Source organism: Durio zibethinus, chromosome 17 (assembly GCF_047325235.1).
Source record: "Durio zibethinus cultivar Kanyao isolate XHJ-2024 chromosome 17, ASM4732523v1, whole genome shotgun sequence".
NCBI lineage: Eukaryota > Viridiplantae > Streptophyta > Magnoliopsida > Malvales > Malvaceae > Durio > Durio zibethinus.
This window is the reverse complement of record NC_143178.1, coordinates 21,097,399-21,107,159: the sequence shown is the minus strand read 5'-3', so window position 1 is coordinate 21,107,159 and position 9,761 is coordinate 21,097,399. Positions and strand designations below refer to the sequence as shown.

Here is a 9,761-nt window from a genome sequence, read left to right as displayed (position 1 = left end):
TCTCTCTTTCCTTGCCTTATCCCAACAACACCACCAATTAGATAACATGGCTCACCTAGTAGAGACATTCATTTACAAGCCAAGGCCATGACATTGTCAGCTGATGCTGATTCCTCCTGGTTTTCACTTATCAAAGCAAACTACCTGCCTCATAAAACAGCCAAAGAATCATTAAAAGAGAAGGTCAGGAAAACATCAAAGGATTTGGATAAAAAGAAAGAACAACATTTCAAATATCAGTGCTTGATAGCAAGAAAATAATTTCGACGATGGAGGAGAAAGAAGTGAAGAATCTACTTGAAGGGCATCATTATTTGAAGAATTCTTCAGCTTGTAGAAAGATATCCTTTTGTGGTTCACCAATAAAGCTGACTGATACTCTTGCAAATTGTGGTGTTCAGTTGATATGTCACCGTTTATGCAGATCGATGCGGTTGATTGTGCAAGAAAGACTCATGATCGCCTTGAAAAGTTCAGTTGCAGAACTCTTGCCTCTCTCTCAACAAGGTACGTAATACTAATAATTAGTTAAATTTGTTTTCTCCTTGCGGATAATTTTGTCAAAGTCATCAGTTTATGTACTTGCGAATACCCTTGTATCCTTGGTACAAGAATTCTTGTTTACAAAATCTCAATGAGTTCAAGCCACGATTTTTGAAACAAAGATGAACATTCGATAAAAGAGGTGAGCTATGTTCTTCAATTGCAATGGAAAAAGCTACTCAAACCATATAGCTACGCAATGTGGCAACAAAAAAGAGAAGAGGAAGAAGGAAGAAAAAAACCCATACGCTTCAGCAATAATTTGGCTCACAATAATTTTATTATTGAAACTCTAGAATATGAAATTAAGAAGTTGTGAACACCAGAAGAACTAAAAACAAAAGCACTAAGAAACATAAAAAAGCCTAAAAACCTAAGAAATAAACCTAAGCTATTTTTCTTTGAAGCATCTGCCTGAACCAATATGCTGACATCTTTGGGTATCTCTTGAGATCATTGTAATCAACATAAATCAAGCCAAATCTTGAGGTATAACCTAACAACCATTCAAAGTTGTCAAGCATTGACCAAGCAAAGTAGCCAGTGACATTGGCTCCATCATCCATAGCTCTCTTCAATTCCTTCAAGTAGGTTGTATAGTAGTTCACTCTATTTGTATCAAACAAAGCTTCAGGAAATTGAACATTGCCAGGGTCATCCATTCCTGCAATTAATCAACCAAACAAATGAACAACTTTGCGTGGTTTACAAAGATCAAACAGTGGAGAAATAAAACTTCAATTTTACCATTTTCTGAGAGAATTATTTCGGGGTTTCCATAACGCTCTTTAACATATGTGACAACTTTGTAAATGCCCGATTGAACTTCATAAATCCATGGAGAATGAGCCTGCAATTTTTTTGGTGCATTAGTGTTAACACAGCTTAAGAAGCTAAGACGTGGAAAGCACAAAGATTACCTGACGACCGATTGGCACACCATTACGTTCATCTGTTAGAGTGAACACAAACAGGTATGTTATATCATCAAAACAACTAGAAAAATTTTTGGATAAATGAAGTAGGAAAAGATGGATGACTTACAAGCATACCCAACATTCCAATCATGTTCGTAACCAGTCACATTTGTCTTTGGCTGGTGTGCGTCATATATGTAGTAAGAAGTGTAGTGGTTGAGACCAAGAACATCAAAAGAGTTTTTCACAATCTCCAGTTCACTTTTGCTGAACTTTGGAAGCCTTTCTCCTACGATTTTTTGCATTGTTCTTGGATATTCTCCATATACAAAAGGGTGCAAAAACCTGCAAAATAAATTTGACAATAATTCCCTCCTTAAATGAGTACTGATAAGTTCCATTTTTTTTTGAAGTTTTTTTTTTATATATTTCAATAAGTCATAAGGACCAGATATGTGCCAGGAAAAAATACTTCAAAATAATGAAATCCGAGAACATAGGACAGCTTGCTATTTTGGGGCCCTGGATGCCTAATGTTTCATTTATTCTATTTAATTGAACAATTAAAACATAGATGACTACATTGTCCATTGTCAGTATGTATTCAGAGATTTATACCATCCAATATGGAAGTCTCTTGCTCTTTGTGCTGCATAGTTATCAGCCTTTGATTTTGTTAGAGGTTCATACCAAACAAAGTCCGCGAAGACACCAACTCTTCCCTTCTGTTCAGCCTGAAAAGGCACATTAAAATCATTAAAATAAGATATTAGATTATATATCAAGATTACAAATCAATTGACTGAGAGAATCTCCAAAACAATCATTACTTTATATATTTCACGATATCTTTTGGAAGCTTCAGCATGACTTAAAATCAAATGATGTGCTGCAATATAAGGCTCGGTTGCTGAGTCCCCTTCTGTACAATTTCCAAATTCCTTTGAACATCTATTTGGAGGATTAATGCCATTGTCAAATCCAAGAGAAGCAATCACTTTCGGTTCATTGAATGTCCACCAATTCTTTACTCTATCACCAAATGTCTTGAAACAGAATTCTGCATAATCAGCATAATCTTTGCTGCAAGATTCATATAATAGTAAATTAATTTTACAATTTAGTTAATTTTCTAAGTTAATGGTTTCTCCCTCTGAAAAAAGAGGTTATCTCTCAACTTACACAATTTGTTTACTCAGAAAACCTCCATATCTCTCCTGAAGTGCAACTGGCAGATCGTAGTGATACAAATTCGCATGTGGGGTGATTCCTACATGGATAACAAAGTTAACATATTTCATCCAGTTACAAAAATATAACTAGAATACTGCAATATGTCATATACCCGGTCCAAAATTTCAGTATTTTATACATTGAAATTAATATATATACCTTTCTCAAGCATGTAGTTTATCAATCTATTATAGTAGGCAACTCCTTTCCAGTTTACCTCCCCTGTGCCATCTACATAAGGGTATGAATATAAGCATTAATTAATCAAAAAATGAAATGTGTATGCCAATTTTATAATCAAGGAAGATGGTAAATGTACTTGGAAAAATTCTCGGCCATGAGATCGAAAATCGGTAGGCATCAAAGTTCATCATTTGCATCAAATTAACATCTTCCTGCAAACGGAACAAGAGTAAAGAAATAAGCCTGACTAATTTAAATCTATAAGCTTTTGTGTTAATAAGAAATAAAAATGAAATAAAAATTCCAAGCCTTTGCATTAATAAGAAATAAAAATGATATAAAATCATACCTTGTAGTGATTATATTGATCAATGGAAACTTCACCAGTAGCATTATTTTTAATATTTCCTGTTACATATATGAAATGATATCCTTTTAAAATTTTACATTTTAAAAAGATTAACATTTAAAAAAGAGTAAAAATTAAAATTAAAATCATTTGATTTAACCTGGAACTTTAGCAAAAACATCCCATATGCTAGGTCCTCTGCCGTCTTTGCTAGCCATTCCTTCAACTTGATATGCTGATGCGGCAGTTCCAAACACAAAACCTTTTGGAAAGATATCTCTGCTTAAGCCTCCAGTGTCAAATCGGGGCTGCCATGCACTAGCATTTGCATGTGAAACAATACTAAAAACAGCAATTAACAACAACAATAAGATTACTAAACTCTTCATGGTGACCAAAGCTATTGTTTTGTTTGAGTGAAAAAAACTTCACTGTCAACTTGTATTTATAGGTGTGTGGAGGGATTTTATTGGAATTGAAAAGGCTAAAGCTAATTTTAATTGAATTTCAGTGTTTGATTTTTTGGATAAGATGTAGTTCTTATTTTAAATATTTGGATAAAGAGACATTGAAAAATAAAATAAAATCTAAAAGAATATTTTAATTAACTTGTATTTTTGAATGTTTCTCCAATTTTATAAAAACTTGAGAAATCTGCTTGAGAAAACAAAAATATCATTTTTCAAGCCAGAAATAAATATTTTTTCAGATATGATAAAATTAAATAAAAAAAGGTGATAATTCAAAAAAAAAAACTAAAAAAATGACCTTTATCTTATCTCAATTTGATGGAAACAGATTTGATCAAACGAAAAAAATGACTAAACAGTTGGGATTATCTCTGATATGACTCTAACAATTCAGTTACTCAATTATTCTGAAGGGAAGAAGGTGGCGTCATATCTTGATTTTATGAGGTATCAATTAAATTTTAATTTTTTATGAAATAATATAACATATAATAAAAATCAAGATAAAAATATAAATATAAAATAAATAATTTTCAAAATTAGTTAACATTTCAAGTTATCAAATAATATACTTATATTCAACATTTGATATTGAATATCGTATCAAATAATATACTTAATATTGTCATTTGATATTGAATCATGAAGTGGAGATAAAGTTACAAGCATATTTTGTTTTAAACTTGCTGATTATTTTAATTGCAAATAGTACTGAGTTTATAATATTTAATCTCTAAGAAACATAAAAAAGAAAATACACAGTATCTACCATTGAAAAAATTTATTTTTGTTTTTAATTTTGATGATTACCTTATTTTTATTTTTCTATAATCTCTAATAAACATAAAAAAGAAAAAAAATGGTATCTGCAATTAAAAAAAATGCTAATTTATGCGTATATGTACATATTTAAATAGATTAAATTAATATTTAAAAAAATAGGTAAAATTAATTTGTGCATTACATGAGTCATAAATTAGTTCAATATTAAAAATTCACCACTTAATTTTTTAGTTAATCAAACAACGTCTTAATTTCAACTTAGCTTTTAATTTTTTGATAAATCAGGGAAAAGATTCTGCATACACTTATTGATTATTTGTCATTTCTTCTATCAATTTACCTATTCCAAATATCCCTAAATCCTCAAAGAAATTCTAATCAAAACTGAACAAAAATTTTACCAAAAACAGTTGAAGTTTAACAAGGCCAATATTATTATTATTGATTATCAGATAGGCTGATAATGATTTTTTAAAATTTACAAGTAAAATTAATAGGATGATACAGCAATTATTTATATTTTAAAAAATAAAAAAATTAATTTAATACCATGTAAACAGAATAATTATTTACTAGTGTTTGTAAATATCAGGCCTAAAGTTTGCTTGGACTGGATTTAACTTGTTTTGGCAGCTCAAATGCTTCCAAACAAATATATGGCAACTGGCTAGCCGTGAACAATGAACCAGGCCAAAACTCACCAGAAAATGGTGCACATGGACTCTGCCTGTGGCTGTCAAAGTTGTCAATTCTGTGTGAGCTAATTCAAATCACACTTTTCAGACCGAATCACCCTTTTCTTTGCACTGCTCCTTGCTTCCTCACAGTCACGTCGTATTTGCTTCGGTTCAATGTCTTTATAAGCAAACAAATCTTCACAAGTGAGTTGCTGAATGTCAAAAATGAGAATATACAAAATTAGCATTCTTATTTGATAGCAAACATTGTTTGAGAATGTAAAGAACTGTTTTGGAGCTTTTGAGGTTTTTTCTCATATGTACTTTTGGCCACCCGTTACAAGAATCAAATGCAATATACGAGGAAAGGGATTTATGACTCTTAAATTGAGCCCTTCACTAAAGCTGCACTGCAAGAATCAAATACAATATATAAGGAATGAGATTTATTACTCTCAAATTTAGAATGCAACCACCCTCAATTATGAGGTTGAAGATGATTGCGAAGATGATGTCGGAAGCTATCTAAACTATAATATTGATAATAACTCCATCACATAGGTGAGGCTGAATAGAATTTGATATAAGAAACAAACTTTGCTATATACTAACTTCTCAAATTAAAATCATTTTATTTAACCTGAAACTTTGACAAAAACATTCATACATTAGGTCCTCTACCATCTTTGTTAGCCATTTCTTTAACTTGATATACTGACGCCATTATCCGAACACAAAACCTTTCGAAAAACTATCTCTACTCAAACTTTTGATATTAAATCAGACTGCCTGGCATTTGCATGTGGAACCATACTAAAAAAAAGCGAGTGAAAGCAATATTATGAGTAACAGCAATAATAAAATTGCTAGTGGGAATTCTTAACAAAATATTTATTTTAATTGAATTTGAGTGTTTGTTTTAATATAAGATATAATTGTTATTTTAAATATTTGAATAAACGAACATTGAATAATAAAATCGAATAGGGAAACCTAAAAAAAAAAAAAAAAGAATTACTATAGTTGATAAATGAAACTTTTATTTTGATAGAAAAAATTAAAATAAGTTTGCTAAATAAAATCAGTCGGTTTTAAAATTTTATATTATTAGGATATTTTATTCTCTCAAAATCTGATGTTTCCTCTTTAATTTCTATTTTTGAATAATTCTTCAATTTTATAAAAAATCCACTGGATAAGACAAAATTTTCTCTTTTCATACAAAATATCTCTTTTCAGATTGAAAGAAATTAAATAAAAAAAACTATCATAATCATATCTCAAATCAATAAAAGAAAAAAATGATCAAACCAACAAATGCCTAACCTTGAGATTGCCTCCAAGTACTAGTAGTATAATATTTTTGTAGACTAATGGTACAACTTCGTTTGAACTTTTTCTTTTTTTCTAAAATAAAAAAAATGGTCTATAAATTTTATCATTTTATCTAAATAAATCTTTATACTTTATTATACCCAAATAAACTCTTGATTTTAATTTTGCATGTAAATAAATTTTTAACTTTTAATTTATATCTAAATAAGTTCTTAATTTTTAATTTATATCTAAAAAACCCTTAATATAAATTAATATTTTGTTTGATATAAGAGTTTATTTGGACACAAATCAAATAATAAAGATTTATTTGCATATAATAAAATATAAAAACTTATTTAAAAAAAGTAAAATAATTCAAAGACTTTTTTTAATATTTTAACTTTTTTTATAAATAAATTTCAACTTTTCATATTTCAAGAAAATTAAGGAAAAACATTATGCAATTATTAGTTATTTTGTCCCTTCACATCTCCAAGTCCTCCAAAACTTGCTAGACATTTTACGGGAAGCTTATGTCTAATTGAAAAAAAAAAAAACCATTTAAATTTAAAAGAATTAAAGTCTAATATTATTGGCCTAAAGCGGACAAAGTACCTGGTTGGACCATAGACTTGGTTTCCAAGTTTTTGGTTAGTTTTGTATTGATTAAATAATTAATATATGAGTTAAATTTGATTTACCTAAATGTATAAGTGCTATACAACCATAAAATAATACTTCATTAATGAATAAAATTAAAAATAGTTAAGTTCTTAAAAATAAATTACTTTTAATTTTAAAATCTTTTTATGATGAAAGAAATTTATTTATTACAGATGACACAATAATTATTTAATCCATGTTCATATTATACTATTTAAATTACTTAAGCATTTTCAATTTTATGCAATTGTTCAATAACAACTTGACCATAAACTATTTGATAATTATTGAAACGATCATTGAGAAAATTTTTACTTGTTATATCATCAATCATATACTTACTCTCTAATTTGTCCTTAATTCATTTATAGTAGTCTAGTTTTGGTATGTATCAAATAAACTATTTGACAAATCATTCAAAATATAATTTTTACACATGTAATTTGCATTGTCTCATTTCTGACTCTCTCTAGTTGCAAGAACATATTCTATTTTATTTTTTTCTTGCATGAGAGTTGTTAGAGCAAATACAACCTTTAAAGTTGAAAATAAGAAATACATTTTCTTTTGATATTTTCAAAAATCACCGCCATCAAAAGAATCCAATTTAACAAAATTAGAATCCAATTACCTTAAGTTTTACCTTCAATAGCCATTGTTGAACCATTAAAACCATAAGATTGTCAAAATAGTATTTAAAAAATATAAAAATAATTTTCTTCAAAATTGAGGAAAGACTTTAAGACATATAATAGTGCGAAGTTGCCTTAATGTTTTATTTGTTTTCATTGTATTATTTACTTAATATGTGTTGAAAAAGTTATAGATAACAAACCTTAAGAGTATAACGAAACCTAACAGTTGATTGCATTTTAAAATTAATCCACTAAACATTCACCAATGTATAACAAGATTAACGAACTATTATAAAAAATCTACAGCAAATAGTTATAAAAAAATCTAGGAATTATTTAAAGAAATATTGAGTGTTCTGATATTTTTATTCTATATACTTTCCAAAGAAATCACAAGAGTATTTATAACTTAATTAAATATATGTTTATTTTAATAGATATAACTATCTATCTAAATTTTCTGTTTGTTCAAGCATAAATGTCCATTCAAATAAAACTATTTATTCAAACTTAACTGCCAATGTAAAAAACTATTTGTTTTGAACGCACGTAATTATCCAAATATTTAATTAAATAATAATATTTATTAAAAGTTAATATTTAATGCACTTTGTATGATTGCAATACACTATCAATCAATCGTAAGGTTATACCTCATTAACGAGTAAAACTAAAAATAAAAAAGTTTATATGGATGTTAATGTGGACGTTTTCTTAGAGAAGTACTCTCTATGTGGACATTTTATATAGACAGCTTCTCTTTTCAATATGTAAGAAAATTTTTAAATTTTATCTTTAAAATAATACATAAGATTTTTAAAATTTTTAGGTTATTTATCAAAAAATATATTTCAAAGTTATTTAGTTATCCAAAACTTTCAAAACAAAAATGGAAGATAAATTCATATATATAATAATAATTTATCATATTATCTATAATCAATTCTCTATTATTTTTTACTACAAGTGTTGTTCCAATTTTAGCTTTATCTTTTTACAGGAAATCTTGATTTTAAATTTTTAAATGTTAGTTTCATATTATCAACATTTTTTTCAGCCAATTTAAATTTAAAATAATTAAATAGATAAAATTATCCTTTTAAAATAAAAAGTAAATTATAATATAAATTTTAAATTTTAAAAGTTAATCTTATTTAATTCAAATTTCATTAGTTATGTAGATATATCTCTTTTTTAAATTTTAAAATCTCAAAATTTGATATTTTTACCTTCATATATTTTTTTTATATTCATTTATATTTTTAAAATGGTTTTAAAATTAAAAAAGATATATGATTTATTATATTTCAAAATTCAAAATATATTTATCAATTTAAAAATTATTTATACACTTAATTTTCATACAATAAACCTATGTTACAGCACTATTATTTTTCAATTTACAACTTTCTTTGGAAAGTATACTGCTACTTTCATAATTTTATTCTTATAAAAAGTTAATATTTATTTTGATTCATTTTTCTTTTAACACTTATTTACTATTTTTTTTCTTTCATATTTTGTTCAAGAGCTTTGATCATTTATCATAAAGTGATAGTGTATGTTCATAAATGTTTATTAAAATGCTTTTGTTTTTTGGGAAATTTATATTAAAATATAACTTACTAGAATATCTTTTTTTTAAAATTGTATTTGTTTGGATTTTTGGTAATTTTTTTCCTGATTTTAACCTATTGTCAAGAATTTTTTTTTTACCTTTCACATTTTTTTATATATTTCAGAAACAGTTTGTTTTATTATGAATTAGTTCTTGAGATCATACAATTTGGTTAGGATAAAATAAGTGCTATCATATCTAGAGGAAAAATGCTTATCTCATTGCTTGCCTTGATCCATGAATAATTATTTTGGGTCAATTGATGAGATAACAATGATAGAAATATTATGTTTTTTGTTTCTATTTTAAGATAAATGGCTCACAAGATATTCAATTTGATTGTATCATTATAATTGATTCAGAATTTATAGTT

General features: G+C 27.0%; 1 pseudogene; it reads right to left on the bottom strand.

Moving 5' to 3' along the window:
• Positions 1–761: 761 nt before the first annotated feature.
• On the bottom strand, positions 762–3,811 carry LOC149514108 (beta-glucosidase 44-like; annotated as a pseudogene).
• Between the last annotated feature and the right edge of the window lie 5,950 nt (positions 3,812–9,761).